The following is a 19,627-nucleotide window of genomic DNA, read 5'->3' as shown; positions in this document are numbered from 1 at the left end:
GTCACATTCTGCACTTCTCTTTGGTTGTAAGCTTCTACAGTTTTATCACAAGTTATTGTCCTTTACAAAAATATCAATGAACTGATGATTACTTAAGTCAAAGGATGTAAATAGTGGTTCATAGGCAGTGATTGTCACAGATTGTTTTAGTGGTAACTATAAAATGAACACGTGAAGACGCACCAGGATCTAGAGAAGGAACATTCAGATCTGCCCACTTGGGCAGGTTCCAAGATAAGATTTGCCCTCCTTTTTCACTTTTTTTCTTACTTTAACCATTTCAGTTGTGTTTGTGGGAAGATGCCCAAAACTACCAAAACTAATTTAAAAACCAGAAGATTGCTGGAACAAGGGGCGTCTCATTTTTCTTGCTTCTGATCTTCCCCACACGTGCACACATGGCTTCGCCTTTTGGTGGAACTTTTCAAAATTCATTACTTGGTCCCTTTCATTTTTATTCTAGAAGTCCAAATATGATTCTAAAGGAGCTAATAGGAGTTTAACCCAGGGCTACACACATACTTAGGCAAGTGCTGTACCACTGAGCCACATCCCGACCCCTTACTCAATTTTTTAAAATATATTTATTGTAGGTGGACACAGTATTTTACTTTATGTGGTGCTGAGGATCGAACCCAGGGCTTCACACATGCTAGCCATAGGCTCAGCCCCTACTCAAATTTTTAATGCTGGGTGATTGTATAAATACTTTCAGTATAAGAGAAATAACTTCTCAATTGTGGAGAATTCAACTTCTCAAGGTTTTTAATATCTTTTGTCTGTATCCCCCCCCCCCTTTGGAGAATGAATGTTTAATGAAGATTTAGAACATTGCATGTTGACTATTAAGGAGAATTTTATAACTACATAAGTATAGAATATGCAGAGGATTTTTAGGGACTTAATCACTTTCTGAGGCTAAGTTTGTGTCAGTGTTTAATATCCAATTTGTCAGGTATTTTTTCTTGACAATTATGTTTTTTAAAAAAGGAACTACTAAGTGGACATTCAAAACTAGTGAGGTCCTTCAGATAAATCATTATGGGAATCTGTTCCAAGGGTGCTGCCACCATCCTCGTTTTTAATGTTTTTGAAATTGTTGCTTTACTTCCAGTTTATTTCCCAGGCTTATTAGAAATGTTGTAAATTGTTTTAGAAATACACTGTGGTCTTGGCCCAATTGGGCATTACTACTTGATTCTAAATGATGGGGAAAAAAAATTGAAAACCCTTCCTCTAAGGGTATACTTTTTTTTTTTTTTTTCAGGGGAGATGGTATTGGGGATTGAACCCAGAGCCTCTCACATGCTAGGTAAATGTGACAGGGTTTTGCTATGTTGCTTAGGGTGGCCTTGATCATTCCATTCTCCTGCCTCAGCCTTCAGAGTAGCCAGGATTAATGGGCATGTGCTAACACACCTGGCTCAGGCAGTTTTTTATATTAAAAATTAATACCAAATTCACTAAACATAGTGGAATATATACCAAAAGTTATAAAGATATTTTCCAACTTTACCCATAGGCTGTGATATAGGTGAATTTTTATATTAATATCAAAAGAACACGAAGACCTGAGATTGTATAAATACTTTGAGATTAAGAGAAATAACTTCTCAATGTGCAGAATGCAACTACTCAAGGTTTTTAAATATTTCTTTTTTTTTTTAATTTATTTTTTTTTAGTTTTCGGCAGACATAACATCTTTGTATGTGGTGCTGAGGATCGAACCCGGGCCGCACGCATGCCAGGCGAGTGCGCTACCACTTGAGCCACAACCCCAGCCCCTTTAAATATTTCTTTTCTGTGATTTCTCTTTTCCTTTGGAGAAAGAATGTTTAATGAAGATTTAGAACATTGCATTTTTAACTCTTAAGCAGAATTTTATAACTACATTATTACTCCTTAAGGAAAGCTGCTTTCACATTTATTTTAACTATTCTTTTGAATACTTTAAGATAATGAAACCATTAAGTAGTGATTTTTCTATTAGTATAAAAGCTGATGTAATAAATTCCTAGTAGCTGAAGGACCACATATACTGATTTTTTAAAACTTTTTATTTTGAAATAGCTTTAAACTTACAGCAGAGTTATAAGAATAATATTCTTCCCTAGGTCTTCTGTTAATATTTTGCCATTTTACTTTTACTGTTCTATTACATATCATTTCTTGAATAATTGGATACTATGTTACAGTTAGCACATAAATCCTCAATACTTAGCGTTTTTAAAAAATAAGGACATTGTCCTGCATAACCACAGTACGTTCATCAAAACCAGGAAACTAACATAGATGAAATTCTGCTGTTTAACTCATAAACCCAATTCATTTGTTACCAATTATTCAAAAAAAGTCACAACTCCTCTTTGACCTGGATACAATCCAGGATGAAGTGTGCATTTAGTTATGTTTTCTCTCTTCTCTCTTGTCTTCCTTAATCTGGAGTGGTTTCTCTACTTGCACTTTTATATGACCTAGATGTTTTTCCTTGTTTTGGGGGAGAGAACCCAGAAGGCATTTTACCACTGAGCTGAATCCCTGTTTTTTTTATTTTAAGACAAGTTCTTGCCAAGTTGCCCACATTGGCCTTGAACTTCAGGATCCTCCTGTCTCAGCCTCTGGAGACACTGGAATTACACGCATGCACCACTTTGCCCAGCATGACATAGGCATTTTTGAAGAGTGCAGGCCAGTTAGTCCATAGATGGTTCTCCCTTTTGGATTTGTGCTTTCTAATGATTCAATTCAGTTTTTGAATTTTGGTTAGGAATATCAGAGAAGTGATGCTGTGTTCTTCTCTGCATTATATCAGGAGGCACATAGAGTCATTTTTTTTTTTTGGTGAATTTATGTATGTGGGGGAGTGTGTGTACGCTGGGCATTAAAGCCAGGACCTCATGCATACTAGGCAAGTGCTCTACCACTGAGTCACATTTCCACCCCCTGGTTTAATTGTTTTTGTTTGTTTGTTTGTTTTTTGATACTGGCAATTGAACTCAGGGGGCACTCAACCACTGAGCCACACATCCCTAGCCCTATTTCTTATTTTATAAGTATTTTCCCCATTTTTTCTTCTTCCTTTTTTGTGGGGGGTATTAAGTTGAAATGTAAAACATGATTTTGATATACACATTCACAGTGAAATGCTTACTGCAGTACTTACTAATTAATGAGGACTAGGTATTTGTGAGGAGCTACTCTGAGACTGTGGCAATATTCTGTTCTTTCTCAAAATTCAATCTAGTTTTTAATGTTTTAATTAGCTTTTCATTGCTGTGACCAAAATATCTTACAAGAGGGGCTGGGGTTGTAGCTCAGTGGTAGAGGGCTTGCCTAGCATGTGTGAGGCACTGGTTTCGATCGTCAGCATCACATAGAAAATAAATAAATAAAAGTATGGCATCCATTTACAATTTTAAAAAATTAAAATGTCTGCTAAGAACAATTTAGAGGAGAAAAAGTTTATTTTGTCTCAACATTTCAGAAGTTCAGTCTCTGGTTCGCTGACTCCATAGGGCATGGCAGAAGATGTGGTATAAGAAAGCAGCTCAGGGCACAGTGACGTGAGAGAAGAGAGCTCTGCTCAACAGGGACAAAGTATAAACCCCAAAGTCATACCTCCAATGACTTACTTCCTCCAGCCACACCCTACCTACCTTAGTTACCATCTTGTTAATCCACATAATCCACTCTTTTGGATACAGTTCCTTATCTAATCATTTCACCTCTGAACATCCTTGCTTTGTCCCACACATGAGTTTTGAGGGACACCTCATATCCAAACCATAGCATTTAACATCATTGCTGATTTTTATCTGAATCACTTATTGCACAATGGTGATTTTCCCAGTTCTACCATTCCTTCGACATGTGACATTCTACTGTAAGATAGAACTTCATCTTCTTCCCCATTTATTTATTCTACATCAGTATGGAGTGTTTTGTTTTGTTTCTGTGTGTTATGATCTATTTTGATGCTCCAGTTGCCCTGGCTTTGACTGGCGGAGCACTTTCAAGCTGGTTCTGCCGTCCTTTGGACATGTCCTCATGGTACTTTGAGCACTTCCTTATGTTTCTGGCACCACAAGATGTCCCTGGCTCATCTGCATTTTCCTACCCAGTGCTGGGACAGCTGTTTCACCAAGGAGTCCTGGTTCATTTGAGTGGAGAATGGCATTTAGAATCAAGGTCTGGGTGCCAGGCCTTGTTCCTTGTCACTGTGCTATCACTTCTACTAGGTGCTCTTAACGGACAGACTGGGAAATACCTGCATGTACGCTTGTTTCCTCATCCATCCGTCTGCACATATTACAAACCACCAGGTCCCCCGATCTCCAGTTCCACTCTTACTTCCCAGGGTTTAGTCTAGTTTCCCCCCTTTCCACATTTGTAACTCCTTTACCCTGTGTTTAAAAACCAGACTCTCAGAGTTCATAATGTATTGGCTTATTTTTTCACTCGGGGATTAACCAATCTCTGACCATGGGCTGGCTCCTTTGCTCCCAACTGCTTCAGGAACTGCTTCCTCCCTTTCCCCGATCCCTGGCAACACCTGCCAATGGAAGGCCATCGAGGGTATTTTAAAGCTGGCACCTTTGGCTCAGCTGGGGCCAAAACAGGCATTCTATCCATGGTGCTCTAGCAATGATCAGCTATGTGCAGGTTCTGAAGGTTTCCACTTTGGGACTGTGCAGTCTTCGAGTTTTGTTTTGGTCATTTTGTTAAAATGTTTTCCTCCTTTCTACTCTGTAATTAAGTCTTGCACAAAATGTTCAAGCAAGCAGCAGACGGAATAATGACTGCTGTGGATGGGGTTACTGGAGGAAGTATGAAAATGAAGGTGATACAGCCATGATCTCAACCCAAATGCTCTCCCAGCGAGAACACGGAGCAGTTAAAGATCTTAAATCATGTGTTCACATTATTTTATAACTGTCCTTGCAAGAGAGCTGCTGTCAGTTCATCATTCGGATCATCCACCCCCTTAAGTTTTAGGAGTGTCAGGACCAAGTTCACTGTATTGAGTGGTGAGGTTCTTTTATTAAACAGTTATTCTTCAGTCTTAACCATTTGGAGTGGGAGGAATAATATCCTGCCCCTGGACAAATGATTCCTCAGGAAGCTCAGGATGGAGTCCAATTATGTAACCAGTGTGGGCATCCTGGATAGCAATTATTAGAGCTTATTTCTACCTGTGGAAAATGGATTCTATGACCATAATTATTTCCAGTTTGGAGATTTAGTTCACCTAATGGGAATAAATGCTCAGGTGCCCTTTTCCTCAAAAATAAAATAAAAATAGCCAAGCTCCTAAGCAATGGTGGCTCTCACTGAGCAGTTCCTGTGTACCAAGTGCTGAACTAAGGACTTCACAAGCACTGTGTCAACCATCATGACTGTGGCAGTACGGCACTGGTACTCCCACTCAGAGATGAGGAAGCTGCGCCTTCTAGTCTGCCTGGTCCTGCCGTGGTCACACACAAAGGGCATTACCGTGTATAGTGGCTTCCATGTATTAAGGGCTCTTCAGTTCCAAGCAAAAAAAAACTGTTCCCTGGCCACTGGGGGAAAATGGCTGTTTGATGAGACAATATCCCCAGGTGTCGCCAGGGACCCAGGCAGCAGACCCCACAGTCCCTCTACTGAGAGTGAACCAGCTACCATTTGGGTCCCTCAACAAATAGTGTCCTGAGGAAAATCTAGCATCACCTGGAGTTTCACTCGGTGCCATCTCAATGGCTAGTGACAGGGATGCGTCAGTCACCAGCCTCGGCACAGCTGGACACAGATAGGGAGAGCGCTCCAGAAGACATGATGGGCTGTTACCCAAATGAAGAAGAACGGAAGCTGGGAGGTGAAGCTACAGATATCCACTCGAGATGCGCGAAGGCTCTGGGGCCAGGGGCTTCAGACGCCAAGGCCATCATCACATGCTTGGGCCACTTTATTTGGTAGCACGCCGAACATATGGGGGCAGCAGTTGCGCCATTGGCAGGGTCAGTGACTGGCGTGGGGACCACCCACAGCTCTAGTGTGCGTGCTGCATGGTCAGCATCTCACACAGGGTCACAATTCAATGCCACACTCCCGTACACTGCCTCACTATATGACCTGATGATCCAGACAGCTAGGTTGTCACCCCCATTTGTACAATTAAAGACACTTGCTCTGAGAGGCCTAGGTGGCTTTTTCAAAGTCACGCAGCTGATTGCTGGTGAATCGGTGCTTTTCCCATGCCATTCCATCTACAGAAAAGCACTCTGATATTTATCCTTTCAGCTTCCAGAAGAGATTACTTTAAAGTCACTGCCTCTGTATCACTCACCATCTCCTGAAATAACAGTGGAATTTACACCACGCTACCTATCGCAGGTCTGAGACATTCTCTGACAACCTTTCTGGTTTAGTCAATGTGGTGATGCAGTTAATCTTAAGATACTGAATCTTGGGGCTGGGGCTCAGTGGTAGCGCATTTGCCTGTCGTATGTGAGGCACTGAGTTGATTCTCAGCACTGCATATAAATAAATAAAGTAAAGTTCCATCAACAACATATATATATTAAAAAAAGATACTGAATCTTCTCATATTTCCTGCTGGTTCTATGCTATTCTCCATAGAATAACAAACAGGCACCTCTTGGTCAAAAATAAGAAAATCCAGACTGCTTGAGGACCTTGAAACATTCAAACATCCAGAATTGCTTATATGGGTTCTAAAAAACCATCAGTTTCTCAAGATCTTTATGGACAAGAAGGACAGGTGAAGGTTGGGCTAAGATTCGACCAGCTGAGTTCCCACCCATTCAGAACCATTTTAAATGCTGCTCATTGGCAGATACATGCTATTCTGAACTTGCGGGTTCTGTCTTCATCTTTCTTTACTTGACATTTTATTTATTTGTTATTTTTTGGTACTGGGGATTAAACCCAGGGGCACTTAACTACTGAGCCATATCTGTAGCCCTTTTTATCTTTTTAAATTTTGTGGCAGGGTCTTGCTAAGTTGCTTAGGGCCTCACTTAGTTGCTGAGACAGGCCTTGAACTTGCAATCCTCCTGCTTCAGCCTCCTGGGCCACTGGGATTACAGGTGTGGAGCACCACACCTGGCTATCTTGCTTTACTTGATATTTTTGTGTTTCCTGGCTGAGGATATTATGTGGCAGTTTAAGAAATTTGGCAAATGACCTGCCACCGGAAGAAGCAGCTCTTGTACAACTTTGGATGGTGTGCTAAATCTAAGAATGTGAAATGCCACCTGTCTTTCTGAATTAATGGCACAAATCTATAATGGAGAGATGAAAGTTAGAATTTTAGGTTTTAAAAAGAAGCATTTTACTGGATTAAAGCTGAAATGGCTACCGAAAATGATGATGAACATAGGGCCCCATTATTAATGCACTAGTAGTGCCCTGCAATTACTAATAGACCTTAAAATAAGGATGGTGGTGATCTTGCTTTATTTTGGGTAAGACTCCACTCAGAGCCTACTCAGAAGACATTCTCTCCCCTTTTTTCCTTCCCTCTCCCAATAAATAATAAATTCACATTATAGAAAATTTACAAGGTGTAGGAAAACACAAACAGAAAAGCCCTATCCTAATTATCATTTTGGCCTTCATCCAACTTTTTTAAAAAATATTTTTTTTTATTTGTGGATGGACCTTTATTTTATTTTATTTATATACAGTGCTGAGAATTTAATCCGGTGGCTCACACATACTAGGCAAGCGCTCTGCCACTGAGCTACAACCCCAGCCTTGCATCCATCTCTTTTTAATGAAATGTTATCCTTGATGTGGATACAATTTGTATTTGTCCTTAGAGAAAAACTTCACTTGTTTATAAACATCTTTTAATGCTTACAAATACGTCCAAACATCATTATTCAGCTCTTTGCAGTTGGACGGGTTCCATTTTTTTTCTCTGTCATCTGAAATGCTGACATTCATAATGTCAGGTCTCATGGTGATTTTAATACTAGCAAAAAATTGCAAGCAGCCTCAGCCTCTGTATCACTTTTTTTAAGAATACTAATAACTGACTTAGAGCCAGAAGAGAGAAAGAAGCTTGTTCAAGGTCCTGGAAGCCAAAGCGAATGGGAACTAAGGATATTTAGGTTTGCACTGGGGTAGCTCTTAATTTTTAAAAAATTTGTTTTGGAAAGAGAAGACCTTCCAAAGAAGTGAGCTAAGGATCATGAAAAGTCTCCAAGAAGCTGGTCATCACATAAGGTGCAGAGTTCTTTCCTTCCTAATAGTGGCCTGACTGTGCTCAAAGTATAGTGGCCTCTCTGTTTGGGGAGGAAGAGGTAAGACTTCAACATTTCACAACTAAACGGCGCTGGAGCTCAGGGCTGGAACACCTGCCTAGCATGCAGGAGGCCCTGGGGTCCGTCCCCAGCACCACACCAAAAAAAAAAAAAAACAAGTAAATGAGACCATTGGTAATCTTGGCACCACCTTCCCTCGAGACATCACTGTTCCCAGAATTGACTTCCAGTGCCAGCATCTTATGTGTGAATTACCTACAGTTGCTTTTTCTTCTCTGGCTGCTATAAAAAGAAATTTTTTAAAAGGTCTTTAAAACTTGGGAGCCCATATTTGACCCTGACCCTCCTGGAAGAGCCAGAACAAATTTTTTAGAAAAATTGTTCCAACTGTCCCTCTCCTCATTTCCCTTTTCCCTAGTGATCATTAAAGGCCTTTCACAGTGGGGAAAAGCGGGACAACCGGGGAAAGTCCAGAGCCACCCGTGGGCCTCAAGCAGCCATCCCAGAAGCACAGGTGCTTCTGGCTCCGACAGGATGAACTCCTTTTGGCAAGAAGCACATTGTAAGCCATCGTGATAGGGCGCGTTGTCCACCAGTCAATATGTGAGGCCCAGGGTTTCCATTCAGTGGCTGGCCTAGAATGAAGAGGGCTATGGGTGAACACCAGCGTGTTTCACTCCCTTCTCCTACGTGACTTTGACTTGATGCTCCCAGCAGCTCATGCCAGATCCAACGAGTGGTCCCCATGTTACGATGGCGAGGAAAGGGCTCAGGCTTTCTCTGGGCGTTTATCATTACTAATTAAGAACCACAGCCAGGACACAAATCCAGAGTTCTAAATACCCCCAAGTGCACACTTGATTAGAGTAGATTCAAAGGAGTGACTGGGATTGTGGACCTGTCCCAAAGGGACAGCAGCAGGTGACTCAGGAAAAGGAAGATGACCGTGGTGTGGATGAGAAGCAGGGTGTGAGGATGTTCGTAAAAGAAGACAAGCAGGTTCCCTGCCCTGTAGAAAAGGAAACCCTGGTGTCTCTCTGCCCATGGATTGAAACTCTGGGATCTCTTTATTTCCTGGGCTTTGCTTTCCTTGCCACCACTTCAAAATCAAACAATGGTCATCTTAGTTAAAGCTGGGGTTTAATCCAGAGCCACATGATATTTCCTCTATTCCAAATGCTTTCACAGCATGACACTGCTCACCTGTCCCACTTTTGGGGCCTTTCTTCCCCCCTGTGGCTGGTAGAGCTGCTTTAAACAGATTTAATGTTTTGGAATCTTTACCTTGGAAATAAAGGAGAGGAAGAACTAGTGTCAAATGCAAATTCAGAAATCAAGAACTCAGTGAGGAGAGATGCACAAAATGATTAACAGGAGGTCTTTGGAGTTGTTAACCTGGACTTCATTCCCTGTCTGACTGTGAAGCTAAGGGAAACAGGGAACCTGACATTTGGACTCACTTCCTGGCAGACATGGGGTGAGGCCTGCTGTTACTACAATAGCAAACCTGATTACCTCTGGCCACCCACGAACAGAGCAGAGGTTGCGTTGAATATAGTAGATCCACATTGCAGAATATTTAACCCTTATTTAAAAAAAATAATTGAGATGGACAGGTTGATACTGCATAGTGATCTGGAAAGATGCTTAGGTTATATTAAAATGACAGTAAGCGGCAGAGTAGTATTTAAGGCCATTTTAAAAACTGGACAAGCAAACGGCTGAGGAAGATTCTAACCTGGACCTGAGTTGAATATGAACTTCTTCAAGTGTTCAGTTTGTGGTTTTCATAATTCTTTTCTTTTGCCTCCATGAAGACTTAATCCGAGAGGAAACCTTTATGATTAATCTGATAGGGATGAAAATTAATATCTTGAAATCATGAAAATCTTACCTGCCAGTGTGCAGTGGAGTTGGAGAGATACAGTTGAGGAAGTGATGGGGAGAGGGGAGGGGAGGGGGAGAGCAGGCGGCAGAGGGGGCTGCAGGGAGCACTGCCCTGCCAAGGGACACTGCCCTGAGCCCCCATTGGTCTCCACTGCTTACCCTGTCAATGAGTGGACCCCTTTCTTTGAGGACATCTAATCCATGCGCATCTCATTTCCAATATGTGATTTCTTCTCCTTTTAAAAGTCAGGATGAGTTCTGATATTAAGTATGGTTTCAGGTGAGATGTTTGAAGAACATAGATGCTTGGTTTGGCAGCAGTATTTGGGGCCTTGTCCTGCATGGCCACCCAAACAGATGACAAGCCTGATGAGGGAGAACAGACAGGTACATGCAGAAAGAACACTGGAGATTTGGAAGCTTTGATGCTACACTTTCTAAGGGATCTTGGCTAAGTCCATCAGCTCTGAGCCTCAGTTTATTCATCTGTAAAGTGGACTTGGAATGGAGGTTAGGCTGGAGAATGCACAAGGTCCTTCTCTACATTACGATTCCATTGTCCAAGTCAACCATGTGCTGCTGAAGGGTATGTCATTCTATTTTTTAGATCCAAGACACCGTGGGGAATAGATAATAAATGTAAGACCTGGCTATGAATCCTCACAGGGTCCAGTAGCAGTCATCCTGTCATCTACTGAGCCCTGCCTCCCTCAGCACCATCACCGCTGAGTGGGTAGAAAACAAACACGACATTCATTGAGCTCACTGCTATCAGCGTAGGGAAAGCAACTCACATTATTTTAGCATGACATTCCTTTGTTGGATAGATTTACTCTAGGCCACCTCAAACCTGAACTGAAATTTTTCTTGAACAAATGACTGTCCCCTGGAGGTGTTTTCATACTGAAACCACATTTGGGTCATAATAAATTGGTTTTATTAGTAGTTTTCAATGGTGGTAAATCTAAAGACTAAAGAAATTAGTTGGAGTTATTAAAAATGTGACATCCTACAGTTTTTTTTTTAAGTCATGCAGGGCTTCAGAAAACATTAATTCCCCTTTAAACTCTTTGTTTCGCAAAATAACCCAAGCAAATGAGACATTCCCTAGAAATAAGAGAAATTCTACAAAGAGTGGTAGAGGTGATAAATATTTAATGCTCTGGATAATCTAACTCTCTATTCTCCGCCTGAAGAAGGGGGTAGAATCCAAAGAAGATGCATAAAATTTTGAGGGAAACAAAATACATTAATTCATTTTAGCTATCTATCTTCAGAAAGAATGTGGGAATGCAAAAGAAGAACTCTTTATAGTGAGGAACTAAGAAAGGACACCATTTGAGGAAATTATTTTTAAAAGCATATACCACAAAGCAACCAAATGATGCTTTGATTAACAAAATAACCCTAAGACAGATTCATATACTATGTAATAATGCTTATGGAATTGTTCCCACCCACCCCGAACAATCTGTAGTTTCTGGAACAATCTGTGATCAGAAAGTTTAGAAACAGAAATGAGTAATACCTTTCATCCATCGTGCCTACTCTGACTGGAAGTTAACCCTCAAGCAACCAGTCAGAACACTTCTTTTTTTATATATATTTTTTATTGGTTGTTCAAAACATTACAAAGCTCATGATATACCATCTTTCATACATTTGACTCAATTGGGTTATTAACTCCCATTTTTACCCCAAATACAAATTGCAGAATCACATCGGTTACACACTCACATTTTTACATAATGGCATATTAGTGACTGTTGTATTCTGCTACCTTTCCTATCCCCTACTATCCCCCCTCCCCTCCCCTCCCATCTTCCCTCTCTACCTCATCTGCTGTTGTTCAATTCTCTCCCTTGAGAAACACTTCTTGAAAACTGTGTGCAGCAAGCTAGGCTGGTCACTCTGGGGGAGGAAAAAGAAACAAGACCCAGTCATGGCACTGACTAGTTATATGCTTAAAAGCATGGACACAGCAGTCAGGTAGGTGGATGCCCAAGAGCAGGGTGTTGGAGAGAAAGAGGGAAACAGGGAGGACCAGTGAGTGCCTCCTACTGGAGGGGTAGCTGGGCTACAACAGGGGTAACCTAGGAGAGAGATGGAGGCTGTGCCCTAATGATTCTCTCATTGCATCTCAGCAAATCTAAAGAAGAAAGTAAGGTGAGGAGGAGGCTGGACCATTGGTTTACCTTGTACCTGGGAACATATTCTTTCTAAATGAAAGGTGTTCTTGACAGGGGAGGTGGTGGGAGGTTAGCTAGGAATGGGAGATAAGCTGGGATTTTGGACAACGGACGTGAGTTTAAAGCTGGAGAGCAGACGGACCCTGGATTCACCTTAGGGGGTGTCAGTGAGTTTCTGTCCATCCCTGTGGAAGTGATGGAATCAGATCTGGAATCAGCTCCCTTGTGGGACCCAGGACGGGGCCTCTCTGCTTTGCCCAACTATGGCGAATGGTGAACGTGAATGAACTTTGCAGCCTTTGCCTACCCAGCATCATCCCCTCTTCTGCTGAAAATGACACCTGGTTTCTTCTGGAAGAATTATCCCTTCCCAGCTCAGAAGGGGAAGGGCGACAGCCTCAGCTCCAGGGCTGCATGTGTGACACAAGGAAGAGCCACAGTGATTGGTTCAGGGTTGAGAACCTGACTCAGGCCAAGCCACAGAGTCCTCATCCTACACCAGACTCTCTCCCTGCCACTCCCTCTTTGTACTGGGGACTGAACCCAGGCCCTCGTCATGCTAGACAGCTGCTCCACCACTGAGCTACCCCAGCCCCAGCTCAGACTCTCTTTAGTGCAATGGTGGAAAAGCACCCTGCTTCCACTGGATCTAACCCTGGGAATGGTGATCATCTTGGCCTCTTTGCCACGTCTCGGGGGGACAGCCTGCCCGAGGGTGAAGCCAATCTTGAAGAAAGCTAAAGAGGATCGGAGAGGGAGGGGAGCAGCCTGAGTGACTGAGCACAAAGCCAGCAAGCTGAGGTCCCCTCAATCCACTCCCAGCATGCTTGAGAACTGGGTGGGCCTGGCAGTTAATTTGGCCCAACGCTCTCATTTTCCACATGAGGAAAGAGAGGCCTAGAAAGGGCTCAGGTCCCAGAAGAGCATCAGTGAAGGACCCACGTAGGTCTCCTTCCCAGGGACAACAGTCTGTCACCTGCAGAACTAGTGCACACTGGTTATCACCACACTGGTGAGAGGACCTAGGAAGGGAGGGAGAGGCAAAGTGAGTGAGTACCTGGGCTCAGCAGTTTGCATGAAGCTGTGGACGCTCCTTCCGGGCTAAAGGTGGCACCCATTCTTTGCAGATGGTAGCTGCCGAGCCTCGGGCTGGAAGGTTGCCCTAATCCTGCTCTCCTCTGCGCTAATTCCCTGCAAATAATCTCCCAGGCCGGCCTTAGCCTATTTCCCAGAGGCTGGAAGGCACAGGAGGTAAGCCACTTGGCTTAATGACAACGGGACCAGGCTGGGACCCACAGCATGTCACTAGCTCAAACTGCCTGGAGGGTGGGAGCTAGCCCCTTCCCTTCTCAGGCCAGGAACTGAGACCCAGTGAGGCTGAGTTACTCACTGTCCCAGGCCACACACAGTATGGGATTTGAATTCACGCACTGCACCATGAAGCTCCACTGTAGGAAAGATTCTGCGGCTGTGAGGTGTTAATTATTAATGAGGCCTGAGCCTGCTCTGCTCAGGGCCTTCCTGTGCCTTCCTGGGGAGGCAATAACAACAGAGATGGCCTTGCTGCAGCCCCTGAGGGGAATATCTGCTCATTCCTGAAATGACAGGCAGCACAGGCCTGCTCATCACCACCCCCGCCAAAGGGCTACTTGGGAACAAGCATCGTGGAGCCCACTTCTGCCTGGCTCCGTGCATGCTCACCCCTCAGGCCAGCATGTGCATGGGTGGCAGCTTCAGGTTTCCACGTGGTGCCTGGACTTCCTCTAGGTGAGAAAGAGCTGTCTCAGTTGAGGCTTGAGGGTGATCTTTTACTCCTCAAAGCTAGTCCAGCATGTCCCGTGTGTCAGGTGCTGTTGTGAGAGGCTCACCAAGGTTAGTTCTCATACCCGGGCTAAGGGGCTTTAGGTTTTAGCCCCAGTTATTCAGTTTATAGTTGGGGAAACTGAGGCACAGAGCAAACAAGTTACTTTCTAAGATCACAGAGTTAGCAGGCTGGCAGAGCCAGGATTTGAGCCCATCCCATCTGGCTCCAAGGAGCTGGTGTTCTTAACCACCATGCTATACTGTCATGGTTGAGTGTCTGCTCCCCAGGCAGCCCTTGGAGATGGAGATAGAAAAGGCCTGTGCCCATTGGCAGGTAAATGGGTGGAGCTGGAGAATATCATGCTAAGTGAAAAGTCAAGCCCCCAAAACCAAAGGAAAAATGTTTTCTCTGATAAGTGGATGCTGATGCATAATTGGCAGGGGGAGTTGTAGGGAAGAATGAAGAAAATTTGGATTGAGAAAAGTTGAAGGAATATAGGGGAAAGGAGGGGCTGTGGGAGTGGGAAGGACGGTGGAGTGGGACATCATTACCCCACATACATGTATGATCACACCACTGGTGTGCCTCTGCACCATGTTCATCCAGAGGAATGAGAAGTTGTACGTCATTCATGTACAATGTGTCAAAATGCATTCTACTGTCCTGTATAACTAATTAGAACAATTTAAAAAAAGCAATAAAACTAAAAAAAAGAAAAAAAAAGAAAAAGAAATGGCCTGTCCCCCAAAAGTTACCAAGTGGAATATCAATATCTGAAGTGCAAGACAGAAAGTCAGTGGATCCCAAAGCCAGTACACATAAAGCTCTGGGGTCTTGAGAGAAAGGAGCCTAGCAGTTAATTAATATGTAAGTAATCAATATTAATGGTATATAATTTGTTTTGCTTTATTTGCTTACTTGCCAACTGTCTGTCTCCACATGCTAAATTGAAATCTCTTTGAGAGTAGGAACTTTGTCTTGTTTCTAGCACTTTACAATAACATCTGGTATGCAGTGGGTGCTCAATGCATATTTATTGTTTGAGCAAAGCGGTACATTGAAAGTGGCTATAAATCCTTTGCTAACCTTCTCATTGAAATGTGGGTCTAATCTTCTCACTTTGAAGCTCGGATTGATTTATTGACTTGCTTGACCAATAGAAGCCATGTGTGGGGGCTTCTGAAGCTCTGGGAAGAAGCATTACAGTTTCTGCTGGGTTCTTGGCACTCTTCCTCCTGGATGCTTCCCTCTGGGATCCTGGTCCTCCTGGTTGGAGCAGTCCAAGGCACATGAAGAGCCTCAGCTGACTGTCAACATCTATTGCTGGCTACTGTAGGGAGCCATTCTGACATCTAGCCCAGATTAGGGTTTGGATAACTGCAAATGCAGTTATCCAACATAAGATTGCAACTACATGAGAGACCCCCATGGACAACTGCCCAGCTGATCCCTATCACTCCAAAGAAGCATGAGAGATGGGAGTTGAGTTCTGATGTGGGATGAGAAGGGAAGGGACCACATGCCTGTGATAAAGCAGCATGTATGTTCTGGGCTCATTCTTGTAAAAGCGAGTATGTATGTGTGAGCATGCATGAAGAGGGTCTTGGAAGATGGTTGCAAAATGTTTAATGGTGGTTATCTCAGGATTGTGAATGCTAGGTGACCTGTACTTTCTTTATATTGTAGGGTTTTTTTTTTTTTGTGTGTGTGTGTGTGTGTGTGTATGGTGCTGGGGATTAAACCCAGGGCTAGGCATGTGTTCTACTCTTGAGCTATATACTCTCAGCCCCCTTTATATTTTAAAAAACTTTTCAGGTTCTTTACAATGAGTATATTTAATTTGCATAATTACATATAGGTTACTGAGGATGGCTGAAATAAAAATAATAAATTAAACTCAGGGTTTTTCTACAACATAACATAGTGGACACCCTTAATACCCTTATCATGGGTATTCTTTTTAGGTAGTAAGATTAAGAGGACTTAACTTTCCATACCTAGTTTTCTATTTAGACCCTGGTTTGAATGAGGTTAAAGAACTTGCCCAACATGCAAGGCTCTTATATCACCTAGGGCTTTTACCTGAAACAGAAACTATCTCTGGCTACTTTAAGCACAAAAGAAAATATATTAAAAGGTCAATGGGTGTCTATTAATAATAAAAACTTTTAGTAAACTGGGACTAATGGGATATCCTCACCTTAATAAAGAGAATTTACAAAATCCTGCAGCTAACTTTATATTTAATGAAAGGCAGAAGGATAAGGAAGAATAAAACTGTCAATAAGGTTGTGTACATAGAAAGGCAGAAAGAATTCCTAGACACTCTTAGCTCTAACAAGTAAAAGAATGCAGGATACAAGATCAATATACTAAAATGTACTTGTTTAATTGTACTTTTATGTTAGTAATGAACAATTAGACACCAAAATAAAAAAATGGCACCAATTATTATAGTACCCAAACCATTAAATACTTAGGAATAGATAATGCACAATATTTGTGAGCTGAAAACTATAAAACATTAACAAGACTTAAACAAGGCATACTATGTTCATGGATTGGAAGACTCAAGATTGTCATGATACCAGTTTTCCTGTATTGATCCGCATGTTCAATGCAAATCTCAATCAAAATATTGACAAGCTTCTTTGTAGAAGAAAGAAAGACAAGCTGATTCTAATGTTTGTATAGAAAAGCAAAGGCCCAAATTGACCCAAACAGTTCTGATAAAGACCAGAATTGTAGACCTAATATTACCTGCTTTCAAGACTATATAAAGAAAGTAGTGTGGTATTGGTGAAAAGAAAAGAGAATCTGGAAATACACATCAAGGACAGTATATGGATTGCAAAAAATAACATGAGAAGATGTAAATGCCCAATAGCATTTACAGTTAGGCAAATACAAATCAAAACTATAATTTGGCCAAGTACAGTGGTGCATATCTGTAGTCCTGGCACTTGGGAGGTTGAGGCAGCGGACTGCATGAGCCCTGGACTTTGAAACCAGCCTGGATAACAGAGCAAGACTCTATCTATCTCAAAAACAAACAAACAAACAAACAAAAAACAAAGCAAAAAATCCACGATAAGAAACCCTATTCCTATTAAGATGGCTCAAACTTTTAAAACCTGATGATATCAAATACTGGTGAGGATGCAAAATTTAAAAATAATATGGCCACTCTGGAGAACAGAACGGCAATCTTTTACATACACACACACACACACACACACACATAGATGCATAATACGTGTGTGGTATTTGTATGCATATGTGTGTATGTATATCTACATATATTTATGTGCAAAACAACAAAAACAACAAAAAATATTTAATATGACTCAGTAATTCAACTCCTTGGTATATAGTCAAATGAAATGAAGACATGTGTCCACACAAAAACTTCCATGTGAGCTTAGCATGACTTTATTCATAACCACCACGAGTGGGAAATAACCTCCATGTCCATCAACTGGTGAATATTTGCACACATTCTTGCACATTCATAAAATGAAATACTATTCAGTAGTGCAAATGAACAAACTTGATACATGTAACAACTTGAAACCTCTTGAAAGCGTTAAGTAAAAGAAGCCAGATTCAAAAGGCAGCAGACTGTTTGATTCCATCTCTAGGACATTTTGGAAAAGACCAAAGTACAGGAAAGAGATCAGGTGGGTTGTTGCCAGGGTCTAGAGTTGGGGTGAAAGAGTGACTACAGAAATTTTTTGGAGTGAAGGAAATATTCTCTATTAAAACTGTAGGAATGGCTTGCCACTTGCATAATTGACAAAATGCATGGATATGTGCACTTCAAGATCACAAACACCATTGATTGTGTGTAAATTTTTCACAAATCTGGAAAAAAAATAAGGTCACTAGGAAGATCAGAGAACCCTATTTGGGGACCGCCTGGCCATGAACAATGCCTGAGGTCAACTGGACACTGGAGCCAGCCAGCAGCAGTGAGTGTCCAACCAGAGAAACAAAAAGCATCAGGTGTTCAAGCCGAGGGAGTAAAATGGCCAAATGTGTGGAACACCAGGGGTCTGGGTCCAGGCCCTGTGCCCAGCAGCAAGGGAAGGGTCTGGCATTTCCAGCTTCTCTCCCAGGAGCCAGGCTCCACCTTTTCAGGTGGGAGGTTGGCTGGGAAGGAAAGGGGTTTGGAAGCTGGAGGCCAACAGGGATAGCCCATGTCCTCTAGGGTCCGAAGTGGGGAACTTTGGTTTGAATCCTTATCTTTCCAAGCAAGGCCAAGTGCTTAATTACCTGTCAGCAGGTGTCAGGGTAGTGCCTAAGGGCTGCTCCCAGGATCCAGAACCAACTGTGGACCCACCACTCACGGTACACCCCCTCTCTCCTCCATGACGGGGAGGGGGCTGGGCTTCCAGGGCTCCAGCTGGTCCTCTTGGCCCTGCCCACATGCAGAGCCCAGCTGGGCCCCGGGCACCATGTGTGTCCCCAGTCAGGAATGTCCTTTTTTGGCTTAGGAGCAGACAGGTTCCCAAGAGAACAGGAGGAGCAGCAGGAGGGGTTCTTCCCCCATCCCAGGACCACAGACTGAAGATCCAAGTAGCCCCCATCTCCAGAAGGAACCGGAAGGAGGAGGCAGAGGGCAGGTGGGTGTGAAGAGGAAGAGAGGCCAAACCGAGGTCTGGAAACAGAAGCCTTCCGCCCTCTCCCTGGTCCCAGAGCAGCTCAGGCTTCTCCCCTTCCTTCCTCTGGTCTCAGGCCAGTCTCCATGCCCCACTCCAGGGAGATCTGGATCTCAGCTCTCCTTCTTACTCAACCTGGGCACAACCCTGAAACACTCCAAGGATCCTGGCCCCTGCCTCCACACGCCCACACACTAACCACAGGACACCTGCAGCTGCTTTTTCCAAAAGGGGAATAGCACACCTGCAAGGGGGATGGGTCCCCTGCTCTAAGCCAGCAAAGCGTGGGAGGGTGTCCTGAAAGGAGGCTGAGCAGCCAGAGAGAAGGAGGCAGGGAACCCTGAGATACAGGATCAGTGATGAAAGATCCTGAGAGGTCTTAGATTTAATTACAAAGGCCAGAGGGTGGAGGGGGAGGAGATAAGGGAAATTAAACAATCAGTAGCTGTTGCAAACTAACAAAAGACTGTGTTGAAACCTTGACTTACACCCCACCACTGCAGACCACAAGGGACTCCCTGTTTGGGGATGGGACTGGTCTGGTTTTTTTAGGTGCTGGGGATGGAACCCAGGGGCTCTACCTCTGAGCCCTATCTAGGTGCTTTTTATATTTTATTTTGAGTTTGGAGTCTTGCTAAATTGCTGAGGCTGGCCTTGAACTTTCAATCCTCTTGCCCCAGCCTCCTGAGTAGCTGGGATTACAGGCGTGCACCCCAGGGCCTGGCCCTGGAACTGTGCATTCCCACTAGTCTAGGCGCAGTAAGGACTTTCCTTGTAGGGTAACCTCTCAGCCCCTCTTACCTGCAGCTAACACA

The sequence above is a fragment of the Urocitellus parryii genome, chromosome 6 (genome assembly GCF_045843805.1).
Source record: "Urocitellus parryii isolate mUroPar1 chromosome 6, mUroPar1.hap1, whole genome shotgun sequence".
Taxonomy (NCBI): Eukaryota; Metazoa; Chordata; class Mammalia; order Rodentia; family Sciuridae; genus Urocitellus; species Urocitellus parryii.
This window is presented reverse-complemented; position numbering follows the sequence as displayed.